The sequence below is a fragment of the Muscardinus avellanarius genome (genome assembly GCF_963383645.1).
Source record: "Muscardinus avellanarius genome assembly, chromosome: 22".
NCBI lineage: Eukaryota > Metazoa > Chordata > Mammalia > Rodentia > Gliridae > Muscardinus > Muscardinus avellanarius.
In genome coordinates, this window is record NC_137808.1 from 2,401,587 (window position 1) to 2,426,801 (window position 25,215).

A 25,215-nucleotide genomic window follows, 5' to 3' on the forward strand; every position below is an offset into this window, starting at 1 on the left:
CACACCAGCGCTTCAGAAGGAAGAGGCTTTGCTTCTGTTTACCAAAGAGGAATCAAGTCTGCTAAAAGGGACACAATGGATCAGAATAAATCATCTCACTCACAAGAAACATTTCTGGATGATTTCTGGTTGCTGAGAATATCCAGCACATTGTGTCAAAGTGGCAAAATTCCAGACAATCTAATAAAAGAAAATTCACAGGTGGCAGCTGCGTTCACTGGTAGGTTCATGTAGGACATGATTCCTACCAACCCCCATTTTTTCAGTGTATATGGAAAGGGCCAAGACCCCGATCATCAGAATAAGTTATTTGGTACATTACAGTGCACAGAATGATAGAAGGATAGACACTTTCTGGAAGGTGATTTAAAGGCTCTCTACCAAAGGTCCACATCACTCTGGAAGGACTGCAGCCCAGGGCGCAGGCCCTCATCAGCTCGGCCTCTCCTCCTCTTTGGTGATGGTGCCCTCTGCATCACGTGGGCACGGCTTCCTCTGCATGTTCTGCTGGCTTCTTCTCCTCGTCCTGCTCATCTTCTTGGGGATAGAGGTCCAGGTATTTCTGCATGCATTCCTGCATGGCCCAGAACTGGTCGACACAGTCTGAGCCCTTGATTTCCTCTGCGCTATAGTGGAAGCAGGAAAAGGCCAACTTGAATTGTTCCCCACAGGGGCTGCTGGCCATCGCCAAGGCACGGGCAGTTCTAGTTTATGTCTCCATTTGGCAGGACCAACCCTGGAACAGGAAGATGTGCAAGGGAATGGAAGAGAGGTTTTCTAAACCCGGTGTGGTGGCACAGGCCCGTCATCCTAGTCCTCAGAACATGGGGAAACAGTCCAGTTCCCACAGAGCCTGGCAAGTCCTCCCCCATGGACTTACCTCTGGATCTGGATCCAGATCAGGCTCAAACACTTGGTACACAGGCAGCATTCCTTGGCCCAGCTGGATAGAAGTAGCCATTGGCATTCTTCTCCATGGGGTACACTAATATATATTGTAAGCCACCTTGGAACCACAAAAATAAAATAAAATAAATGCCATTCACATCATACATGGTCCTTCACTCCAAGCCTGACACTCTATGCTGGTATCTAAAGCCCTCGGCTGAATTCCTCTTAATTCCAGTGTAGAAAACTTCACTAATCCACAATCTTCTGTTTCTACCCTCATTTACTTTCTATTTGTTTTTATTTTTGTGGTACTAGAGACTGAATCCAGGGGCATTCTAACTCCTAGTTACACCCCTAACCCTATTTTTAAACTTTTATTTTGAAACAGAGTCTTACTAGGTTGCTGAGAGTCCCATTACTTGCTGAAGCTGTCCTTGACCTGCGATCCTTCTGTCTCAGCCTTGGATGTACTGAGATTTCAGGCATGCATCAACACACTGAGCTGCTGACCTGGCATTTTAAAAATGAAATACAGAGGAGTGTTGGCAGCTCACCACCAACACCTTCAACGGCTGCAGGGCAAGCTCTTATGCATTCAGTTTCACCTGGGACTTGAGAAATCCTTTTTTTTTTTCTTTTTGTGGTATCAGAGATTAAACCCAGGGGCATTTTATCTGCAAGATACACCACCAGCTCTGGTTTTATTTATTTATTTTTATTTTAAAACAGGGTATCACTAAGATTTGGAGGGCCTCACCAAGTAGCTAAGGCTGGCCACAAACCTGGGATCCTCTTGTCTCAGCCTCCCAAGTATGAGAAATCCTTTTACAGGATTAGGCTTCATGGCCTAACTCCATGATGCATGCAATTTCTGGGCTTCATGGGGTCCAGGTCAGGCTCCCAGCCAGGACCCACAGATTCCCAGAGCCCAAGCCCTTTCCCCACTTCTCACTGCATCTCCCTCTTCCAGTGCTGCCCAAGGAAGTCTGCCAACAGTCCTGAGCAAACAGTTGTCCAAGGAAACACTGCTGCCATGTGAAGATCATAACTCAGTCTGCAGAAGTTCTTGAGAGCTGGGAGGAGAAAGTGCTGACAGGGGTGGTACCAATTAGCATCTCAGGGACACAATGTAAATCAACAAAGATGGTAGTTTCAGCAGTTCAATTAATGTACACAGAAGTACATTTTGTTTGTTTGTTTGTAGTACTAGAGATCGACCAAAGGGGAATTCTCCCTCTGAGCTGCAACCCCAGCTCTACTTATTTTGAAAGTTGCGGAAGACTGGCTTCAAACCTATGATCCTCTGTCTCAGCCTCCCAAGTACTAGGATTTCAGGTGTGTACCACTATGCACAGCTAGATGTAAAAATATTTATTTATTGATTTATTGATTGATTGTCTTGGAATTGAATCCAGGGGCATTCTACCTCTGAGGTAGACCTCAAGTCCTATTTTATTTTTTATTTTGAAACAGTCACATTAAGTTTTAAAGGACCCTGCTAAGTTACTGAGAATGTTTCTGAACCTGTGATCCTCTTGTGTCTGCCTCCCATGTACTTGGGGTTATGAGCACCACTGTGCCCAGCTGGAATATATAGTGTTTGAAAATTTCTAAGCATGAAGAAGACTTCACTCCAGTGGCAGCTACTTCAAGCTCTTCTACCATATTTATGACCAATTTGTACCCAAAATCTTGTCAGTTATCATCATGGGCATTGGAAGTGGGTTTTGACAGTAATCCCAGTACCTTGGAGGCTGAGAAAGGAGGATCATGGGTTTGCAGCCAGCCTCAGCTACAGAGTGAGGCTCTCCACAACTTAATGAGACCCTATTTCAAAATAAAGAATAAAAAATAGGGCTGGGGGTATATAGCTCAGAGGTAGAATGTCCCTGAGTTTAATCCCTAGTACCGCAAAAGAAGGGGGGGGGAGGCTTGGGGTGTAGCTTGAGGAATAATGGCCCTGGGTTCAGTCCACAGTACAAAAAAGTTTTTGATTGATGAACTGAGTGTCTGCTGACTCTAGCAGTCTCTAGAGTGACATCTTAGGCTCAAGTGATCATCGCTCTACTGGGCTGTGAACCAACAAGTGTGCAACAGTTTTGACTAAGTGAGCGGAATCCTGCTGCTAAGAAAACAGCCTGTGTTGAGTTTCCTTTTGGTGCCAGGTGATTGTAGAGTCAGCGCCTCATAGGACAATCCACATGACGGCGCCTGTGCCTCCCTGCTGGAGACCTTGTAGATGCTGCAGGATTCAGTCTCATAACCTGACTGAGCAGACGCATCCCTGTCGCCCTAACCTACCTGTAACTTCCGGAGGCCACCGCATCCACCCTTCACACTTCATCATTGTGAAGCATCCAGCTGCTTAGGTCAGTGCAGAAACTCAGGAGAGAAGAGGCAGGAGGGTTTCAGTAGGAGGAAACTGCCCTGCCCTAAGGCTCAGCACAGCCTCAATACTTTGGAAGAAATGATACTCAGCACATACAGAGTGGGCCATACAGAGTGGACCTTCAGTCCACACAGCTGAAGCAGTAAATGGTCTTCCAGGAGCAGAAGATGTCCTGTGGGAAAGGCCCTGGCCACCTGCCCCTGAGAGGCTGTCACCCAGCCTCCTGAGAATGCCCCTGGGCTGAGACCCCTCTAGGACTCTTGGCCAGGAGGAGGAAGGCCCATGGCAGTGGGAGACACTACAACATCTCCCGAGGACCTGGGGCATTTCCAACCTGTGCAATGTTGGAAGGCAAGGGAGGTTTTCCCTAAAGGCTGATGTTTTTACCTTTGGTCAGCAGCACCCAGAGTCAGGGCCTGATCCCCGCACTCAGCCCTCCAGAGAAACAGATGCCAGAGCCAGATGCACTGTATACTAGAGGCTTCTCCTGAGGAAAGGCTGAGTGAGCACAGAAAAGGGAGTCAACACTGACCAGATCTGGGTGGGGACATCCAATGTCTGGTACCATTTCTAACTTACATTGATGAAATAAAGTACAGCATTATTATCACCCTAATGGAGTAAAGCAAAGCCCAGAGTGGTTACTCAAGATCAGGCAGACCCGGATCACGATCAATATCCAGCAGAGGGGTCCTGGTGTCCAGGAGGCTTCAGATGGCCTTGTGTGTCTCTCCAATATCTGTTGGAGTCCACTGTGGTCAAAGCCAGGGTCCAGGGAACTGAGAGACATGTTAGTTAGGAAGAGTTAATAATCTCACAGTCTAGAGACTTAGCTAACCATCACACTAAACCTCAAAACAGCCATAATTGTGATTTATCAACTGAAAATGATAAAGTCAACCATATATATAAGAAAACACTGCAGTGTGTTACCTGTTGGTGTTTTCACGCTCAGCAGCCTGTGTTCACAGGAGACACCTTCTAAGCAAATAGTAAAAAAAAACTTCTGCTCCCCTTTCACTGGAGCTACGTGGGTAGATCCAAGTTGAATCTTTGGGGCCAGCAGGATCAGCAAGAGGTCCTTATGATCTGGGTGGATTTCTCCAGGTGACCTGCTTCCAGCCCTGATTGTTGTTGATGGTGGTGGCCACAGGTTCACAACAGGGTTTCCTGGTGGAGAGAGAGCCTTTTGTGCCACTAGCTCTTGGGAAGACAACTGGCTTTCAGGCCCCAAGGCCATACTGGGGCCTCACAGAGGAACAGCAGGCAGGCTCTGTCTACTCTATTTGGAGCTGCCCAGGAGAATGACAGACTTTCTGCAGTCTCCTCTGGGTGGGGCTGGAGAGAGGAGGGGCCTGGCTGTGTCTTTGCTCCCAAAGTCTCCCATCTGGAATAATAGTCAGGTTCTCTCTACTGTTCTCCAGGCTGGGCAGGGGAGTGGGAGGTGGGCTGTCTCTACCCTCCTGCAGACTGCACAGGGGGATATTAGGCAGGCTGTGTCTCCTGCCCCATTCTGCCCTGACTCTGTGCCCTCCATGGCCAGGGAATGTCAGAGAGCAGGAACAGGGAGGCAGCAAGGGAATTCTCACTGGCTCTCCAATTTGAGACAGTGCAGGCCGAAGTATGTGTGACTATGGAGGTGGCCCAACCCCTGATGCTCCCACCTAACCTGGAGTGCATCTCGGTCACCCCATTGGCAACATCTGGTAAGTAGCCTTTGTGAGGTCAAATATTCATTGGACACAGAGTAGGTCCAACGTGGGTTATGTATGACCCTCAAGATCCTGTGGGTTATGTATGACCCTCAAGATCCTGGGGTTCAGGTGTATCAAAGCAGCTCATGAGAACTTGATGAATACTCACCCTGGCTCAGCCACAGGTGAGAAGGATGGGTTTAGCTGATGGCCTCTGGTTTGAGTGTACAGTGAACATCTGTAGATGATGTTTAGTGCAAAGGGAAATGCGAGTGGGCACCTTGTATCTCCCTGCAGGGCCTGTTCCTTCAGCGCCTTGGAATTTGTGAGCAAACAGTGGAGAGTCCCAGAATCCAGATGTCCATCCCAGAGCCTTTGTTGGTCTTGGTAGAACTCAGGTTACAAAGTGGAGAGCACCACAGGAGGACTGCAGCTGCTGCCCAGCGGTGATCTTGTGACTCAGCCCAAAGTCCATGAGCTGGAGAATCTCACTCTAGCTGCTATTTGTCGGAGTCCACTGTGGTCAAAGGTAGGGTCCAGGGAACTGAGAAATTTAATGTTGGAGTGCATTACCTGCTTGGTGTCCATCTCAGCGGCCTGCTTTCACTGAGACACCTTGTAAGTATGGAATACTTAATATTCAGCTCAGATGGGTTTGGCTGATGGCTTCTGGGTCTGGTCTACAGTGAACGTGCGATCAGTGATGTTTTGTGCATTGGTGGAGAGGCGAGAGAGCACCCCATAGCTCCCTGCAGAGCCTGCTCCTTCAGCAGGGAGGGATTTTGTGAGCAAACATTGGAGGAGGAAGCCCAGGCCCCAGGAGTCCATCTTGGAGCATTATGCTTGGTCCTGGTAGAACTCATGGAGCACAGTGGAGAGCGCCACATGAGGACTGCAGCTGCTGCCCAGCCGTGATCTTGCAGCTCAGGCCAAAGTGATGTGTTGGAGATTCTCACTCTAGCTGGTATCTATCAAGTCCACTGTAGTCAAAGTTAGGGCCCAAGGAGCTGAGAGATATGATAATTAGGAGAAGTTAGTCATCCCACAGTGTACAAAGTTATCTATCCATCACAAACCCACAGATGCATCCAATTGTGATTTATCAATTGAAACAACATAATACAGACATGAATGAAAGAAAATGCTGCAGTGCATTAACTGTTGGTGTCCATCTCAGTGGCCTGCTTTTGCTGGAGATAACTTGTATGTATAAAATACAGGGCACTTCTGTTTCCTTTTCAATGGATCCAAGGCAAATCTTTAGGGCCAGCACGTAACATCAGGTCCCTATGATCTGGGTCACAATGCTCCGAGTTTCCTGCTTCCAACCCTGAATGTTGTCCATTGTGGTGGCCACAGGTGCACAACAGGGTTGCCTGGTGGAGGGGAAATCTTTATGTGCCAATAGCACCTGGAAGGACAAGCTGGATTTGGGACTCATGGCCATGCTGATAATGGGGTGCTCTCACTAGGGCCTCACAGAGGAACAGAGGCAGGCTCTGTCTACTTTCCTCAGAACTCTGCAGGAGAGGCAGTCAGGCTCTCTGCAGTCTCCTCTGGGTAGGGCTGGAGGAAAAGGGGGGCCTGGATGTATCTTTGTTCTCAAAGTCTCTCCTGGGGAACAGCAGGCAGGTTCTCTGTACTCTACTTCAGGGTTGGTAAGGTAGTGGCAGGCAGGCTGTCTCTACCCTCCTACAGACTGTTCAGGGAATGGAAGGCAGGCTGTGTCCTCTGTCCCCCTTCTTCCCTGATTCTTTGACCTCCTTGGTAGGGGAATGGTCAGAGAGCAGGAATGGGATTCAAGAAGGGAGTGCTCACTGGCTCTCCACATTGGAGGGAGAGTGAAGGCAGAAGTATCTGTGGGGATGGAGATGGCCAGATGCCAGGATGCTCCTGTCTAACCTGCAGTGCACCCTGGCTCACCGGGTTTCACACTCTGGTAGGTGGCCAGTGGGTAGTCACTCATTCTTTTGGACATAGGTAGCCATTGTGGTGTGGCTTGTACCCCAGGCAATGCATGACCCTCAATATCCTGAGGTTCATATGTTTAGGGAGTGGCTCATGAAGAATTAGAGTATACTCACTCAGGCTAAGCCAGGGATGCCCCAGGTGGGTTTGGACGATGGCCTCTGAATCTAGTCTACAATGAACATTTGATCAATGAAGTTTTCTGCATCAGTGGAAAGGTGAGCTGACACCTTGTAGCTCCCTGCAGGGCCTGATCCTTCAGCTCCTCAGAGGTGGTATCTTGAGGAGAGGGAGGGAGCAAATAGTGGAGGAGGATGCTCAGGTCCTCGATGTCCACATCGGAGCTTTATGCTTGGTCCTGGTAGAACTCAGGGTGCAGAGTGGAGAGCGCCACAGGAGGACGGCAGCTGCTGCCCAGCGGTGATCATGTAGCTCAGCCCAGTCATGAGCTGGCGCAGCTCACTCTAGCTGCTGTCTGTCAGAGTCCACTGTGGTCAATATCAGGGCCCAGGGAGCTGAGAGATAAGATAATTAGGAGAAGTTAAGTCATCCTACAGAGTACAAAGTTAAATAATCATCAGACGTGAATGAAAGAAAATGCTGGAGTGCATTACCTGTTGTTGTCCATCTCAACAGACTGCTTTCACTGCAGACACCTTGTAAGCATATAAAACAGGAACTTCTGTTTCCTTTTACTAGATGTACTTGGATGGATCCATGGAAAATCTTTGGGGCCAGCAGGCAACACAATAGGTCCTTATGATCTGGATCACAATTCTCTGCATCACCTGCTTCTAGCCCTGACTGCTGTCCATGTTGGTGGCCACAGGTGCACCATAGGGTTGCCTGGTAGAGGAAGAGTCTTTTTGTTAAAATTGCTCCTGAGAAGACAACTATCTTGCTGGGCATAAATGCCATATGAAGGGTATGTTGGGAGTGGAGGTGCTCTAATTGTGGCGTCACAGGGGAACAGCAGGCAGGCTCTGTCTACTCTCCTCAGATCTGTGCAGGAGAATGGCAGTCAAGCTCTTTGCAGTCTCCTCTGGGTGGGGCTGGAGGAAGGAGGGGCCTGGCTGTGTCTTTGTTCCCAAAGTCTCCCCTGGGGAACAGCAGGCAGGTTCTCTCTCCTCTCCTCCAGCCTGGACAGGACTGTCTGTGGAGTGGCAGGCGGGCAGGGTCTTCTGACCCCCTTCTGCTCCAATTCTCTATTTTCCTAGGAAAGAAAATGTTCAGAGAGCAAGAAGGGGAAGGTGGAATGCTCACTGGCTTTCTACATTGTGGGGAGAGTGAAGGCAGAAGTCTCTGTGGGGATGGAGGTGACCCCTAAACTGGAGTGCCTCTGGGCTCACTACATTTGCACTATCTGGTTGGGAGCCACTGTGTGTCCTAATATTCTCTCAGACACAGACAGCCATAATCAGCGTGTGACGAATCCCAAGCAACACTCTTACCATCATGGGGTTCAGTTACTGGGGAACCGCTCATGAGGAATTTGTGAATACTCACCCTGGCTCAGCCTCGGGCACCTCAGGATTGGTTGGTTCACAACCTCTGGGTTGTGTCTATAGTCAACATGTGATGAATGATGTTTTGCACATTTGTGGATAGGTGAGCTGCTACCTTGTAGCTCCCTGTAGGGCCTGCTCCTTCCATTGTTTGTGAGCAAATAGTGGAGGAGGAAGCACAGACCCTAGATGTCCATCTCAGAGCCTTATGCTTGGTCCTGGTAGAACTCAGGGTGCAGAGTGGAGAGTGCCACAGGAGGACGGCAGCTGCTGCCCAGCAGTGATCTTGTAGCTCAGCCCAGTCATGAGCTGGCGCATCTCACTCTAGCTGCTGCTGTCAGAGTCCACTGTGGTCAAAGTCAGGGTCCAAGGAGCTGAAAGACATGTTGGTTTGGAGAAGTTAGTCATCCCACAGTGTATAGAGTTATCTAGCCATGACACTACAAGATGCATCCAATTGTGATTATTTGAAAATGACATAATACCAACATAATATGAAGAAAATGCTGGAGTGTGTTACCTGCTTGCTGTGTGTATCTCAGCAGCCTATTTTGGCTGGAGACACCTTATAAGTATATAACACAGGGCACTTCTGGTCCCCTTGCACTCCAGCTACTTGGATGGATCCAGGGTGAATCCCCAGGGCCAGCAGGCAACAGTGGCAGATTCTTATAATCGGGGTCACAATTCTGTGAGTTACCTACTTCCAGCCCTGATCATTGTCCATGGTCGTGGCCACAGGTGCACAATAGGGTTGCCTGTACAGGGGGAGTCTTTTTTTTTAACATAAGCTCTTGGGAGGACAAGCTAAACTTGAGGCCTGAGGCCATGCTGCAGGGGCGTGCTGGGAGTGGCGTCTCTCACTGGAGCTTAACAGAAAAACTGCAGGCAGGCTCTGTCTACTCTCCTCATAACTGCGCAGGAGAATGACAATCCGGCTCTCTGCAGTCTCCTCTGGGAGGGGCTGGAGAAAGAGTCTTTGCTCCCAAAGTCTCCACTGGGAACAGCAGGCAGGTTCTCTGTATTCTATCCCAGTCTGGGCAGGGGAGTGGCAGGTGGGCTGTCTCTACCCTCCTGCAGACTGCACAGGGGAGTGGCAGGCAGGCTGGGTTTCCTGACACCTTCTCCCCTGATTCTTTGCCCTCCTGGCCAGGGAATGCTCAGAGAAGAAAGGGGAGGCAGGAAGGGAATGCTCACTGGCTCTCCACTTTGAGGGGAGAGTGAAGGCAGAAGTATCTGTGGAGTTGGAGGAAGTCCAATGCTCTGATGCGCCTGCCTAACCTGGAGTGCACCCCAACTCACACAGTTTTCAATCTCTGGTAGGTTGCCAGGGTGTTGGACATAGGTAGTCATTCTGGTATGGCTTTTAGCCCTGACCATGCATGACCGTCAACATCCTGAGGTTCAGGTGTTTGGGGAGTGGCTCAAGAAGAATCGGTGGATACTCAGCCAGGCTCAGCTAGGCTTGCCCCAGATGGGTCTGCCCAACAGCCTCTAGGTCTGGTATACAGGGAAACTTGGATCAATTATGTTTTGTGCATCAGAGGAAAGGCGAGTGAGCACCTTGTAGCTCCCTGCAGGGCCAGCTCCTCAGCTCCTCAAAATGGTGTCTCGAGGAGAGGGAGTTTGTAAACAAATAGTAGGGGAAGACTCCCAGGCCCCAGATGTCCATCTTGGAGCGTTATGGTTGGTCCTGGTAGAACTCAGGGAGCAGAGTGGAGAGCGCCACAGGAGGACGGCAGCTGCTGCCCAGCGACGATCTTGTGGCTCAGCCCAGTCATGAGTCGCAGCTTCTCACTCTAGCTGCTGTCTGAGTCCACTGTGGTCAAAGTCAGGGCCAGGGAGCTGAGAGATATCAGTAGGAGAAGTGAGTCATTCCACATTGTAGAGAGTTATCTAACCATCACACTACAACCCACAGATGCATCCACCGTGAGTTATCAATTGAGAGCAACACAAGACAGGCATACATGAAAGAAAACTCTGGAGTCTGTTACCTGGTGGTGTCTATTTCAGTGGCCTGCTTTTGCTGAAGACACCTTGTAAGTATATAAAACAGGGCAATTCTGCTTTCTTTTTACTGGATCTACTTGGATGGATCCAGGTCGAATCTTTGGGGCCAGCAGGCAATAGCAACCGGCCCTTATGATCTAGGTCACAATTCTCCGGGTTACCTTCTTCCAGCCCTGATTGATGTCCATGGTGGCAGCCACAGGTGCATGACATGGTTGCGTGGTGGAGGTTGAGTCTTTTTCTGTCAATGTCTCCTCAGAGGACAAGCTGGTCTGGGGACCTCAAGGCCATGTTGGTGGGCCATGCTGAGAGTGGAGGTGTTCTCACTGGGGCCTCCTAGAGGAACAGCGGACAGGCTCTGTCTACTCAGGGGAATGACAGGCAGGCTCTCTGTAGTCTCCTTTGAGTGGGGCTGGAGAAAGGATGGGGCCTGGCTGTGGCTTTGCTCCCAAAGTCTCCTCTCGAGAACAGCAGATGGGTTCTCTCTACTCTTCTCCAGGCTGGGCTGGGGGTGGCAGGCAGGCTCTCTTTACCTGCCTGCAGACTGCAGAGGGGAATGGCAGGCAGGCTGTGTCTTCTGCCCCCTTTTTCCCTGTGTGGTCTTTTGACCAGTTAATGCTCAGAGAGCAAGACTGGGAGAAGAAAAGAGAACCCTTAGATGGTCTCCACATAGGGGAAGAATAAATGCAGAAGGATCTGCTGGGGATGGAGATGGCCTGATGGTTCCCCTAAACTGGAGTGCACCCAGGCTCACGAAGTTTGCACTATCTGGCAGGCGTGGCCTAATAGTCTGCGTGTCCTGATATTCTGGTGGACACAGACAGCCAGGTTCTATGCGTGATGTACCCAAGCAAGGTGTGACTCTCATCATCGTGGGGTTTGGTTCTTGGGGAGCAGCTCTGAGGAATTCATGAATGCTCACCTGGGTTCGTCTCCTCAGGGTCCTCAGGACTGGTTTGTCTGATGACTTCTGTGTTGTGTAGATGATGGCTTTCACATCTGCAGAAGGTCGAGCGGGCACCTCACAGCTACCTGCAGGGCCTGCTCCTTCAGCTCCTCACAGGTGGTGTCTTGAGGAGACAGTGTTTTTGAGCAAAAGTGGGGGAGGACCTCAGACCCTCCATGTCCATCTCAGAGCCTTATGCTTGATCCTGGTAGAGTTCAGGGTGCAGAGTGGGGAGCGCTACAGGAAGACGGCAGCTGCGGCCCAGAGGTGATCTTGTGGCTCAGCTCAAAGTCATGATTTGGAGCATCTCACTCTAGCTGCTGCTGTCAGAGTCCTCTGTGGTCAAAGTCAGGGTCCAGGGAGCTGAGAAATATGTTAATTAGAAGAAGTTAGCTATCTTACAGTGTACAGAGTTATCTAATCATCACACTACAGCCCATAAATGCACCCATTTGTGATTTATCAATTGAAAGCAAATAAACATAGGCATCATGAAAGAAAACTCTGGAGTGCATTACCTGTTGGTGTCTATTTCAGCAGCCTGCTTTCGCTGAAGACACCTGGTAAATATTGGAAACAGGGCACTTCTTTTTCCTTTTTACTGGATCTACTTGGGTGGATCCAGGTCGAATCTTTGGGGCCAGAAGGCAACAGCAACCGGTCCTTATGATCTGGTCACCATTCTCGGGTTACCTGCTTCCAGCCCTGATTGTTGTCCATGGTGGTGGCCACAGGTGCACGATATGGTTGCCTGGTGGAAGGTGAGTCTTTTTCTGCAATTTCTCCTCAGAGGCCTCAAGGTCATGCTGGAGGGCCATGAGAGGATTGGGGTGCTCTCACTGGGGCCTCACAGAGGGACAGCAGGCAGGCTCTGTCTACTTGCTCGATGCCTCAGAGCTGCGCAGGAGAATGACAGGCAGGCTCTCTGCAGTCTCCTCTGGGTCAGGCTGGAAAAGTAGGGAGCCTGGCTGTGTCTTTGTTCCCGAGGTCTCCACTGGGGAACAGTAAGCAGGTTCTACTTTCCTCCAGGCTGGACAGGAGAGTAGCCAATGGGAACTGTCTACTGTTCCCCTTTAGCCCTGATTCTGTGTCCACCCTGACCAGGGAATGCTCAGAGAGCAAAGAGGAGGCGGGAAGTGAATGCTCACTGGCTCTCCACTTTGGGGGAGAGAGAAGGCAGAGGTATCTATGGGCATGGAGGTTGCTCGACGCCTTGATGCTCCTGCCTCACCTGGACTGCACCCTGGATCACCCTGTTGTACTATCTGGTAGGTGGCCATTGTGAGGTCAGATATTCTGGTGGACACAGCCAGGTCGAGTTTGGGTCATACTCTAGGCGACACATGACTCTCATGGTCAAGGGGTTTGGTTTTGGGGAGTGGCATATGAGAAATTGGTGAATACTCATGCTGGCTCAACCACGGGTGACCCAGGATTGGTTGGGCTGACGGCCTCGAGGTTGCGTCTACAGTGAACATGTGGTGTATGATGTTCTGCACATCTGTGGGAAGGTGAGGGGGCATCTCATAGCTCCCTGCAGGGCCTGCTCCTTCAGCTCCTCAAGGTGGTGTCTTGAGGAGAGGGAGCTCATGAGCAAAGAGTGGAAGATGATGCCCAGGTCCCGATGTCTGTCTCAGAGCCATATCATGGTCCTGGTAGAAGTCAGGGTGCAGAGATGGAGAACGTCACAGGAGGACTGCAGCCGCTGCCTGGTAGAGATCTTGCTGCTCAGCCCAACGTCAATGAGTTGGAGCATCTCACTGTAGCTGCTGTCTGTCGGGGCCCACTGTGGTCCAAGTCAGGGTCCATGAGCTGAGAGGTATGTTATGTTAGTCATGATGAGTTAGTCATCCGTAACACTAACACTCTTGTCTAACCAGCACACTAAACCCCACAAATGCATATAATTGTGATTTACTAATGAAAATGACAAAATACAAACATAAGCAAAAGAAAATGCTGTAGTGTGTCACCTACTAGTTGGGGTCCATCGCAGCAGCTGCTTTCACTGGAGACACCTCGTAAGTCTATACTACAGGGCACTTCTGCTCCCCTTTGGCTAGATCTACTTGGGTGGACCCAGGGCAAATCTTTGGGGCCAGCAGGCAACCGCAACATGTCCTTGTGATCTGGGTCACTATTCTCTGGGGTACCTGTTTCCAGCCGTGACTGTTGTCCATGGTGGTGGCCACAGGTTCCCAACAGGGTTGCTGTATGCAGTGGATGTCTTGTTCTGTCAGTCGCTCCTTGAGAGGACAAGCCGGCTTGGTGGACCTCAAGGCCATGGTGCTGGGAGTGGGGTGCTCTCACTGGGGCCTCACAGAGGAACAGCAGGCAGGCTGTGTCTCCTCTCCTCTGAGCTGTGAGGAAGAATGACAGGCCTGCTCTCTGCATCTCCTCTGGGTGGGGTGGGGACAGCAGGAACCTGGCTGTGTCTTTGCTCCCAGAGTCCCTCCCCTCCCCCCGGCTTGGCTGGGGAGGGGCAGACGGGCTGCCCAGGGGAATGGCAAGCAGCCTGTGCCTCCTGCCCCCTTCTGCCCTGACTCTATGCCCTACACGCTTGGTGGTTTCCACCTGCTTTCACTGGAGACACCTTATTACCAAGCAGTCCAGGGCACTTCTCCTCGTTTTTCTCTTCAGCTCCTTGGGTGCATCCAGGGTGGACCTTTGGGCCATCAGGAAACTGCAGAGGCTCTCGTGATCCTGGTCCCAATTCTGCAGCTCACTCACCACACGTGTGGTGAGAGGTGGTGGCTGCAGACTCAACAGGGTTGCCAGGTTGGGGCAGAGTCAGCCTCTGCCAATAGTTCCTGGGAGCACAAGCTGGGCTGGGGCAGCTCAAGTCTGTGTTGGGTGCCATGATGGGATTAGGCGTCTTCTCACTAGGTCTGAACAGAGGAACAGCTTCTGGACTCTGTCCACTCTGCTGCACGGGGCTTAGGTTAATCAACACACAGAGGAACAGCAGTCGGGCTCTGTCCACTCTGCTGCAGGGGGCTCAGGTAAATCACCGCACAGAGGAACAGCAGCCGGGCTCTGTCCACTCTGCTGGTGGGGGCACAGGTAAATCAACACACAGAGGAACAGCAGCCGGGCTCTGTCCACTCTCCTGCGGGTATGTAAGTAAAGCACCAGAGAAACAGCAGCCGGGCTCTGTCCACTCTGCTGTGGGGTGAGTAGGTAAATCACTGCACAGAGGGGGGGGGCTCAGGTAAGTCACCACACAGAGGAACAGCAGCCAGGCTCTGTCTACTCTGCTGTGGGGTGCGCAGGTAAATCACCGCACAGAGGAACAGCAGCCGGGCTCTGTCCACTCTGCTGGGTGGGGTGGGGGGGCTCAGGTAAGTCACCACACAGAGGAAAAGCAGCCAGGCTCTGTCTACTCTGCTGTGGGGTGCGCAGGTAAATCACCACAGAGGAACAGCAGCCAGGCTCTGTCCACTCTGCTGGGTGGGGTGGGGGGGCTCAGGTAAGTCACCACACAGAGGAAAAGCAGCCAGGCTCTGTCCACTCTGCTGCAGGGGGCTCAGGTAAATCACCGCACAGAGGAACAGCAGCCGGGCTCTGTCCACTCTGCTGGTGGGGGCACAGGTAAATCAACACACAGAGGAACAGCAGCCGGGCTCTGTCTACTCTGCTGTAGTAAAGCACCAGAGGAACAGCAGCCGGGCTCTGTCCACTCTGCTGAAGGGTGCACAGGTAAATCACTGCACAGAGGAACAGCAGCCGGGCTCTGTCCATTCTGCTGCAGGTATGCAAGTAAACACCGCACAGAGGAACAGCAGCCAGGCTCTGTCCACTCTGCTGGTGCGGGCACAGGTAAATCAACACACAGAGGAACAGCAGCCGGGCTCTGTCTACTCTGCTGTAGGTATGCAAGTAAAGCACCAGAGGAACAGCAGCCGGGCTCTGTCCACTCTGCTGGTGGGGGCTCAGGTAAATCACCGCACAGAGGAACAGCAGCTGGGCTCTGTCCACTCTGCTGTGGGTATGCAAGTAAAGCACCAGAGGAACAGCAGCCGGGCTCTGTCCACTCTGCTGCAGGGTGCACAGGTAAATCACCGCACAGAGGAACAGCAGCCAGGCTCTGTCCACTCTGCTGTGGGGGACTCAGGTAAATCACCACAGAGAAGAACAGTGGCCGGGCTCTGTCCACTCTGCTGCAGGGGCCTCAGGTAAATCACCACACAGAGGAACAGCAGCCGGGCTCTGTTCACTCTGCTGCGGGCACGCAAGTAAAGCACCAGAGGAACAGCAGCCAGGCTCTGTCCACTCTGCCTGGGGGGTGGGGGGGCCACAGGTAAATCACTGCACAGAGGAACAGCAGACCGGCTCTGTCCACTCTGCTTGGGGGGGTTCAGGTAAGTCACCACAAAGAGGAAGAGCAGCCGGGCTCTGTCCACTCTGCTTGGGGGGACACAGGTAAATCACCACACAGAGGAACAGCAGCGGGGCTCTGTCCACTCTGCTGTGGGGTGAGTAGGTAAATCACTACACAGAGGAACAGCAGCCGGGCTCTGTCCACTCTGCTGGGGGGGGGGGGCTCAGGTAAGTCACCACACAGAGGAACAGCAGCCAGGCTCTGTCTACTCTGCTGTGGGGTGCGCAGGTAAATCATCGCACAGAGGAACAGCAGCCGGGCTCTGTCCACTCTGCTGGGTGGGGTGGGGGGGCTCAGGTAAGTCACCACACAGAGGAAAAGCAGCCAGGCTCTGTCTACTCTGCTGTGGGGTGCGCAGGTAAATCACCACAGAGGAACAGCAGCCGGGCTCTGTCCACTCTCCTGCGGGTATGTAAGTAAAGCACCAGAGAAACAGCAGCCAGGCTCTGTCCACTCTGCTGGGGCGGGGGGGTCACAGGTAAATCACCACACAGAGGAACAGCAGCCGGGCTCTGTCCACTCTGCTGTGGGGTGAGTAGGTAAATCACTGCACAGAGGAACAGCAGCCGGGCTCTGTCCACTCTGCTGGGGGGGGGGGGGGCTCAGGTAAGTCACCACACAGAGGAACAGCAGCCAGGCTCTGTCTACTCTGCTGTGGGGTGCGCAGGTAAATCACCGCACAGAGGAACAGCAGCCGGGCTCTGTCCACTCTGCTGGGTGGGGTGGGGGGGCTCAGGTAAGTCACCACACAGAGGAAAAGCAGCCAGGCTCTGTCTACTCTGCTGTGGGGTGCGCAGGTAAATCACCACAGAGGAACAGCAGCCGGGCTCTGTCCACTCTGCTGGGTGGGGTGGGGGGGCTCAGGTAAGTCACCACACAGAGGAAAAGCAGCCAGGCTCTGTCTACTCTGCTGTGGGGTGCGCAGGTAAATCACCACAGAGGAACAGCAGCCAGGCTCTGTCCACTCTGCTGGGTGGGGTGGGGGGGCTCAGGTAAGTCACCACACAGAGGAAAAGCAGCCAGGCTCTGTCTACTCTGCTGTGGGGTGCGCAGGTAAATCACCACAGAGGAACAGCAGCCGGGCTCTGTCCACTCTCCTGCGGGTATGTAAGTAAAGCACCAGAGAAACAGCAGCCGGGCTCTGTCCACTCTGCTGGGGGGGGTCACAGGTAAGTCACCACACAGAGGAAGAGCAGCCGGGCTCTGTCCACTCTGCTGGGTGGGGTGGGGGGGCTCAGGTTAGTCACCACACAGAGGAACAGCAGCCGGGCTCTGTCCACTCTGCTGGGGGGGGGGTCACAGGTAAATCACAACACAGAGGAACAGCAGCCAGGCTCTGTCCACTCTGCTGGGGGGGGGGGTCACAGGTAAGTCACCACACAGAGGAAGAGCAGCCGGGCTCTGTCCACTCTGCTGTGGGGCGCGCAGGTAAATCACCAGCAGGTTCTTCACACTCTTCTCTGTGATGGTCGGCAGAAGGGGGACAAAGCTGTGTCTTTGCTCCCTATGTCTGATGTGGTCCAGCAGGTGGGCTTTGCTGGACAAGCTCTCACTGGGCAGGCTCTGGCTGGGCTGGTATTGCTGGGCAGCTCTTGCTGGGCAGCTCTTGCTGGGCAGGCTCTGGCTGGGCAGGCTCTTGCTGGGCAGGCTCTGGCTGGGCATGGTGTTGCTGGGCTGGTGTTGCTGGGCCTGCTGTTGGACTCTCCTCCACGCTGGGCAGTGGGGTGGCAGGTGGGCTGTAATACTCAGGGGAACGGCTGGCCAGCTGTGTCTTCTGCACCCCTAGATGTTGCTCACTGGCCTGCTTTGGATGGAGACACCTTAGCTCTGATTCTCTTAGGGCACCTCTATACTTCTTGGCTGGATCCAGGGTGAATCTTCTTGGCCACCAGGCAGCAGCAGCAGGCTCTCATGATGCTGCCCAGAAATCTCTTGCCAGCCTGCCTCCAGCCCCGGGTGACGTCAGGGGCTGCAGCCTCAAGGTCGTGCGGGGTTGCCATGCTGGGAGCGGGAGTCTTCTCACTGGAGCTGCACTGGCTCTGGTCACCCTGCTCAGGGGTGCGCACCTCAGGCACTGGCACGTTCTCCTCTCCCTCTGCGATGGTCGGCAGAGAGGGGCTTTGCAGGCTCTGGTCACTCTGCTCAGGGGTGCGCACCTCAGGCACTGGCACGTCCTCCTCTCCCTCTGCGATGGTCGGCAGAGAGGGGCTGGGCAGGCTCTGGTCACTCTGCTCAGGGGTGCGCACCTCAGGGACTGGCACATCCTCCTCTCTCTCTGCGATGGTTGGCAGAGAGGGACTGGGCAGGCTCTGGTCACTCTGCTCAGGGGTGCGCACCTCAGGCACTGGCACGTCCTCCTCTCTCTCTGCGATGGTTGGCAGAGAGGGACTGGGCAGGCTCTGGTCACTCTGCTCAGGTGTGCGCACCTCGGGCACTGGCACGTCCTCCTCTCCCTCTGCGAAGGTTGGCAGGGAGGGGCTGGGCAAGCTCTGGTCACTCTGCTCAGGGGTGCGCACCTCAGGCACTGGCACGTCCTCCTCTCTCTCTGCGATGGTCTGCAGAGAGGGGGCCCAGCTGTCTTTTACTTCTTTCAGGTGCCTGTGCCGAATTCTAAAGAGCTTGTGACTTTTCTTCAGGCTCAGCAGGTGAACGTTGAACAGACTTTCTGTGCGCAGGATCTCTTCTCTCCCCTCTGGGCTGAGCTGGCTTTCGCTGGGCAAGTTGTTGGCACTGTCCATCGGGATGGCACTACTCCCTCCCACGCTGCCCAGGGCAATGTGTGGCAGGCTGTGTCCTCTGTCCCCCTTCTGCCCTGACTGTGAATCCTCCTGGTCCAGGGAATGCCCAGAGAGCAATGGGCTGGTGGGACGGGCTGGCTCGCTAGCTCTCAGTACTGGCGGGAGAGTAGAAGGGTGTGCTGGTGTTGGAGGCGGCACCCTGCTGTGATGTTTCTGCCTCACCTGGACTGCACCCTGGCTCATCCTCCATTGTACCATGAGGTAGGTGGCACTGAGATGGTCAAATCGTCTGTCTGACACAGACATCCAGGTGAGGTTTGGGTCATAACCCAGGCAATGCATCACCCTTAAAACCAAGGCATTGGGCTCCTTGGGGAGAGGCTTGGGAGGAGGTGGTATATCTTCGCCCTGGACCAGCCACGGGTGCCCTAGAATCTCAGCAGCTGTCGGCCTCTGGGCTGGGTCTACCGTCAGCAGCTGCCTGATGATATCCCGAGCCTCGGGTGAAAGGTTAGTGGGCTCCTTGTATTGTCCCCGCACGACGCGCTCTCTCATCTCCTTAAAGCTGGTACTTTGGAAGGGGAGAGTCTCGGTTAAAATAAAGTGAAGGAGGATCCCCAGGCCCCAGATGTCTACCTCGGGGCCGTATGGCTGCTGCTCGTACATCTCAGGAGCGCAGAATGCGAGAGTGCCACAAAACGCTGTCAGCTGCTGCCCAGACTTGATTTTGCGGCTCAGCCCGAAATCAATGAGCTTCACGTTCCCCTCCCGGTCCAGCAGGATGTTGCTTGGCTTCAGGTCCCTGTGGACGATGCCTTCTTGATGGCAATAGCGCACCGCCCACAGGATCTGCCTGAACAGCCTCCGGGCCTCCTCCTCCCCCAGGCCGATGGGCAGCTGGCCCCCGCTCACCAACTCCATGATGATAAAGAGTGAGTTCGGTGTCTCCACAATCTCAAAGAGCTGGACCACATGTTGATGTTCGGCCGTCCTCATGATCTCTACCTCCATCATGAAGGGGAGCCCATGCCTTGATTTGTCTCTAACTTTTATCGCCACCTCTGTCCCAGTGAGGATATGGCGGGCCAGGTGGATGCTGCCAAAGGCACCACTGCCGATTTCCCTCTCGATGGTATACTGGCCCTTGAGGTCCTCCTCCCAGGGATTGTTGGTGGAGACGCCTGGACTCGCCTCCCTCCTTTCTTCCTTACCAGCCATAGTAAAGACAAAGCCAAAGTCCGAAGTCCAAAGTCCTGATTCTAAATTCAATCCTAAAGTCAAAAGTCCAAAGTCAAAGAGAAGCCGAATCCAAATCCACACAAGCACCAAGACGCAGTCCTACAGGTCACCACACACGAGCTCCCTGTATCAACGGACAAATGTCCAGTAACGGCCAGCCCCTTATATAGCCTTTGCCTGACGCCTCACAGAGGCTCTTTGTGATGTCACGGCTAGCATGGGCCAATCAGGGCGAGGCACGGCCTGCGTGACCTGTCTTACCTTTGGCCTCCAAGACCATTCCCTTTTTAATATAGACTGGTGATTGGAGTCTTTTCTACATTAGTCTCCTAAATCTTGTAGAAACAAAAGTCGCACTAACTTTTCTGTCATGAAATTGGCTTTATCAGAGCTTTTTCTGTATTCACCCAGCTAGGAGTTCCTATCTAACGTCCTGCAGTTCCACCTGAAGGACTTCCCTCACTCAGGACAGGTCTAGTGAATCAACTCCCTCGGCTCTTGCTTATCTGCTGCTGTGTTTTGAGTGTGTGTGTCCCCGGCATTCCAGTTGAGGACTCAACCCCGGTGCACCAGTGTTGAGAGGGGCCTTCAGGGGGGGGGGGGGTTAGGCTATGAAGATCCATTTCCAGGACAGGAGGTGTATGTTTAGAAAAGAGTGAGCGTGTGCAAGGCCCTGGGTTGAACCCCAGGATCACACACGCACACACACGCACGCACATACACACACACACACACACGCACACACTCACACTTATTTATTAAACTGGCATGGTGACACAAACCTGTCATCCAAGCTAGTCAGGAGGTTGCAAGTTTGAGGCTCATTGGAAGGATGGGTAGAATCCCAATTACTGCCAAAAAAGAAAAAGAAAATAGAAAGAAAGGAAAAGAAAGGGCTTGATGTAGTGAGTTCAAACCACCTACTCTCTCCAATGTGGAATGTTCTTGGACTTACCTCTGGAGCTTCAAGAAATCGACTTTTGTTTTTAATCAGTTACCCAGCCTATGGTATTTTGTTACAGTGGCATGAGGAATACCTCTGTTCCTCTTTGTATGGGAAAAATGCTTTAGCTGGTCAAAGGATTTATCATTTTAAATATATCAACCTGCCAGGCATGGTGGCGCACGCTCGTAATCCCAGCAAGCTTTCAGATTCCAGATGGTGTTACAGACAGACCCTGACAAGATCATGTATCGGAGTCCTCTGGATGGTCATAGATACACACCGCATGGACCCATCTGATCTCACCATGCCAATTACACACATATGTACCCTAAGCCGGGGGCCCCCTTACATCGCCCCTGTTCAGCTCGAAGCAGCTCGATGAGTCATCGCCCTGATTCCTTTGCTATGGGTACATGTATGTATGTAAAAATGGGGTGACATTGATGGGAAATTAGCTCATGTTACATGTCTGTACACTTGTAAAAGTCAAATTGTATTTTCTGGACTTACCTTTGGCCTGACAGGTGTCAGGAAGTTACTAGACAGAGGGGGGAATGTACCAGTATTGGGAACGGCCTAGTCACCCCCCTCCCATGCCATTTTGGCATGAGGCTGTATTTCTATTTTCTGTATTTCTATCTTTCTAATAAACTTCTTTAAATCTTCAGCAACTGTCCAAGCTATGCATATTCATTCTTAGTTTAGGACAAGAACCCGCAGTAATTTTCTGTTTTTGGTCATTTTGGCTTTTGTTTTGGGTTGGGGGAAAGTGTGTCTGGGACCCTAGCAGGTGTCCCCAGGGAACAGTTTCACCACAACCATACTCTTCCCAAATGGCTACATGATTATTAATATATTTTAAAAGAAAATAATTGATATATTTCAAAAGTAGTTGTGTCAAAATGGCAGCTGACTGGGTAAAGAAAGGACTTGATTTCTGCCTAAATCAGGCAGCTATTCCAATGTAAACTGACCTAGCTCAAAATAATTAACAAGTCAGTAGAGGAGAGCTAGGACTTGTGCTTTCTAAAGACAGATCTACATGATGGTCTAGGGAGGGTGGGGCAGTGTTTGACCTTGCCCTTCAGGAAAGCAGCTGCCTTGCCACACCTGGTTGGGAGGTACCTTACAGGGATGGTTACTACATCAGGATTACGTGAACAAGATGGAGGTCATGGGTGTAAAAAAGGCTGAGTCCACGTGTAATTCCTTTGGCGTACTCACTCGAGTCATCCCTCCATGCCAGTCTAGTATGGAGCTGTTCCTATTCTCTGTATTTCTATCTTTTAATAAACTTTAAATCTTCAGCAAGAGTTCAGGCTAATGTGTATTTATACTTAGCTCAGAACAAGAATCCGTGGTTTTTCTCTGTTTTCCTGTTTGTGTGGTTGTGGTGGGGGAATTACTTCTCCCCTCACACACCAAACACATTTCAACCTCAACAGGTCATACCCCAGGCAACGCATGACCTTTAAAATCAAGGCGTTGGGCCCCCTGGGGAGCGCAGAAAGGGCAGTCTCTGCCCATGATTGCAGAAGCCGGGTCCGCTACTACCCTGGGAAGGCAGGGAATTTCATTTTGCCTCCTGTCTTCCTGGCTTTCTTGTCTCTGCTGTCTAGTTTGGGCAAAGCTGAGGCAACCAGGTATGTTGTTTGTATTCCTCCTAATTAAAAAGAATCTGAGAAACACTCTGACTTACTTAAATGAAATTTCTTTGATACCAAGAATTGTACCAATGAAAAGAAATAAGAAAAAGAGGTGTGGTGGCGCACTTGGGAGGCTGAGACCGGAGGATCGTGGTTCGTGGCCAGCCTCAGCTTCTTAGTGAGGCCCTCTGCAACTTAGTGAGGCCCTGTTTCAAAATAAAGAATAAAATAGGCCTGGGGGTGTAGCTCAGAGGTAGAATGCCCCTGGGTTCCATCCCTAGTACTGAAAAAAAATTAATGGAGGGCACAATACACTTTCTTGTATGTCAGCTTCTTTGTGTGTGTGGTACTGTGGATTGAACCCAGGGCATTCTACCTTTGAACTACAACCCCAGCCCTACTTCATTTTTAATTTGAAACAGGGTCTCACTAAGTTGCCAGGGCCTCCCTCAAACCTGAATCCGCCTGTCTCAGCTTCCCGGGTACCGCAGGCATGCACAATGGTGCAGACTTGTGTGTCAGCTTTGAACTTTTAAGAAGCATATTCTCGGTGCACACCTATAATCCCAGTACTTGAGATGCTGAAACAGGAGGATTGCAGGTTTGGGGCCAGCCTTGGCAACTTAGCATAGCCCTCAGCAACTGTTAGGATCCTGCTCCAAACTAAAAAATCAGACAGGGCTGGGGTATTGCTCAGAGGTAAAACAATTCAGTCCCTGACACCGCCAACCCCTAGCGCATTCTCAGCGGTAGTGGTCCCTCTGCGGAGGGGCCTTGGCAACGAGGTGTAGTTAGCACGTGTGCGGAGCCTCCACACAGCCCACCTCACATCTTCTCGCTTTGATTTCAGGGTGGATTATGTGGACTCTTTGGGGCGGTCCCGGCGCTACATGAGAAAGGATTTGCCAGATTTGCTGGAGATGGATAAAACTCTTCGGGAGAGGCTGTACGTATGTGCTCTGCAAACCTTGGCCCAAGTCTTTTGTTAAGGCATAAGAATATTTATTGAATATTATATCGAGTCACTTTTTAGAAGGCCCAGAGTCCTGCCTTCCCTCTGGTAGCCCAAGGGGCAGCATGGGAGGGAAGGTTCCGTTAACTCATCGTTGTGCTGAGGCAAGATTGCAGGACGCTCGTGTAGCACGTGTGGTGCATGACTTAAATCAGTGAGGTGGTGGTGCCGTGAGCCAGAGGCCTCTGTCAGGAGCTGTCGTCTCCATCAATAGTGGACCGTCTCTGTGGTCCAGCGGCCGGAGCGGAAGCGTGGCGGTCTCTCAGTCCGTATCTGAAGACAGTTTTCGCTCTGTTCCCCGTTAGATTTATTAGTCCTGCTAACAAAAAGACCTTGTTGTCGGAAGATATGAGGAAGGAGCTTCAGCACCACCAGTGGGAGGACGAGGAAAGGAGGCGCTGAGGAGGCCCGTGGGGCCCGTCCACTACGAAGACATCCGCGACCACGGTACGCCGGGCTCCGTCCTGCCCTTCAGTCTCAGCGGTGGCGGGCAGGAGGGCAGGTTCGTAGAGCCACAGCCTGGCACAGAAGTGGGAGCGTCTGCTGTAGAAATTCAGAGGAGGCCTGTGTCCACTTCAGAGCCCGACACACGGCCTGCTAACCCAAGAGCTCATTCCTGAATATAAGTGAACTAGATAGCCATGGCCGAAAGGTAATCTTTTTATGGGTATCATTGGCAAACAAGATGAAAACTTTTTTTTTGTACTAGGGGTTAAATGCATTTTAAAAACTTTTATGAATATCACTGTGTTTCTTTTTGTTTTGGTAGGAAGTTTGGCGTGACTGCAGTTTACTGATAAGGAACTCTAATCTTTCAAATAATTTTAACTTACTTCAGAGGCCCGGCAGCTTGGTGTTGGGTATTTTGCCTTTGCCCGAGATCAGGAGTTGAGACACAAGCAAATGAAAACCTTAGAGATGCTGCGTGAGCAGGTACAAAATGGAATTCAACGCCAATGTGAGGAAGGATTGGGCGGGCGGCTGAAAGGAAAATCCAGTAAATTAAATTAGAAATTAAAATCGCTATTCAAAATGCTGACAACGGTTGCACAAAGGTAATTGCTATTCTGTTTTGGTGTTCCAAACTTTAAGATTAGAAGTGTTCTAATTACTGTTGAAGAAGTAACCTATGAAACTTGGGTCATTTGAAGCTGGTTTCAGATGGGGTCCTTTTGGGTGGGCCATGTGACAAAATGGAAAGTTCTTGAAGGGATCCAGGAGGAGAGGAGAGCTGGGGGGTTTGCTGGAGCTTCCACGATGCCCTGCGACCTCGCTGAACTCCGCCAGGCCTCAGAGGGTTCTTGGAGTAGCGCTCGAGATGTCTGACTCTCGGTTCTGTTAGACAACAGATCAGAGGACCAAACGAGAAAATATAAAGGAAAAACGAAAGGCTATTTTAGAAGCAGGACTTGCCAAACTCCAACAAAAGATGAAAAAGTCCAGAGAAGATGGCACAGAGGATGAGGACACAGGTATATCACGGCTTCGGATTTTAACTCGAAAGGGAAAAGCTTAGTTCCAGTGAAGTCGCTCTGGTAGGGCTGGTATGTGAAATTGGCCATTTAGTTTTTTCTCTATGGAAGCCAAAGACCTTTGAAGTACTGCCAGGAGCAATTTTTATAACCAAAGTAATACAGAATGGCTCTTTTGTACTTTTAGGCAATGGGCAGGCATATTAACAAACTATATGTTGGATTTTTTTAGAATGGCACAGTTTAGTAACTGAGACTTAGAGAAAGAGTATTTTAAGATAAAATTTAGTTGTGCACATAAATGTTTTAGGGTAAAAAAAATTTAATTCAAATATACAAAAATGTTTAAGCTGTACATATTTATGAGCTAATATG

At 51.5% G+C, this 25,215-nt stretch overlaps 1 pseudogene across 1 annotated transcript in view; it reads left to right on the top strand.

Moving 5' to 3' along the window:
- The first annotated feature begins 22,174 nt into the window (after positions 1-22,174).
- The window catches only part of LOC308278398 (coiled-coil domain-containing protein 174-like), a 32,681-nt pseudogene continuing 29,640 nt past the window's right edge, over positions 22,175-25,215 (top strand). Inside the window, exons 1-5 of the transcript in view lie at positions 22,175-22,353; positions 23,207-23,302; positions 23,674-23,815; positions 24,207-24,301; positions 24,711-24,840. The product of the transcript in view is annotated as a coiled-coil domain-containing protein 174-like (transcript). The remainder of the gene's footprint in view (positions 22,354-23,206; positions 23,303-23,673; positions 23,816-24,206; positions 24,302-24,710; positions 24,841-25,215) is intronic.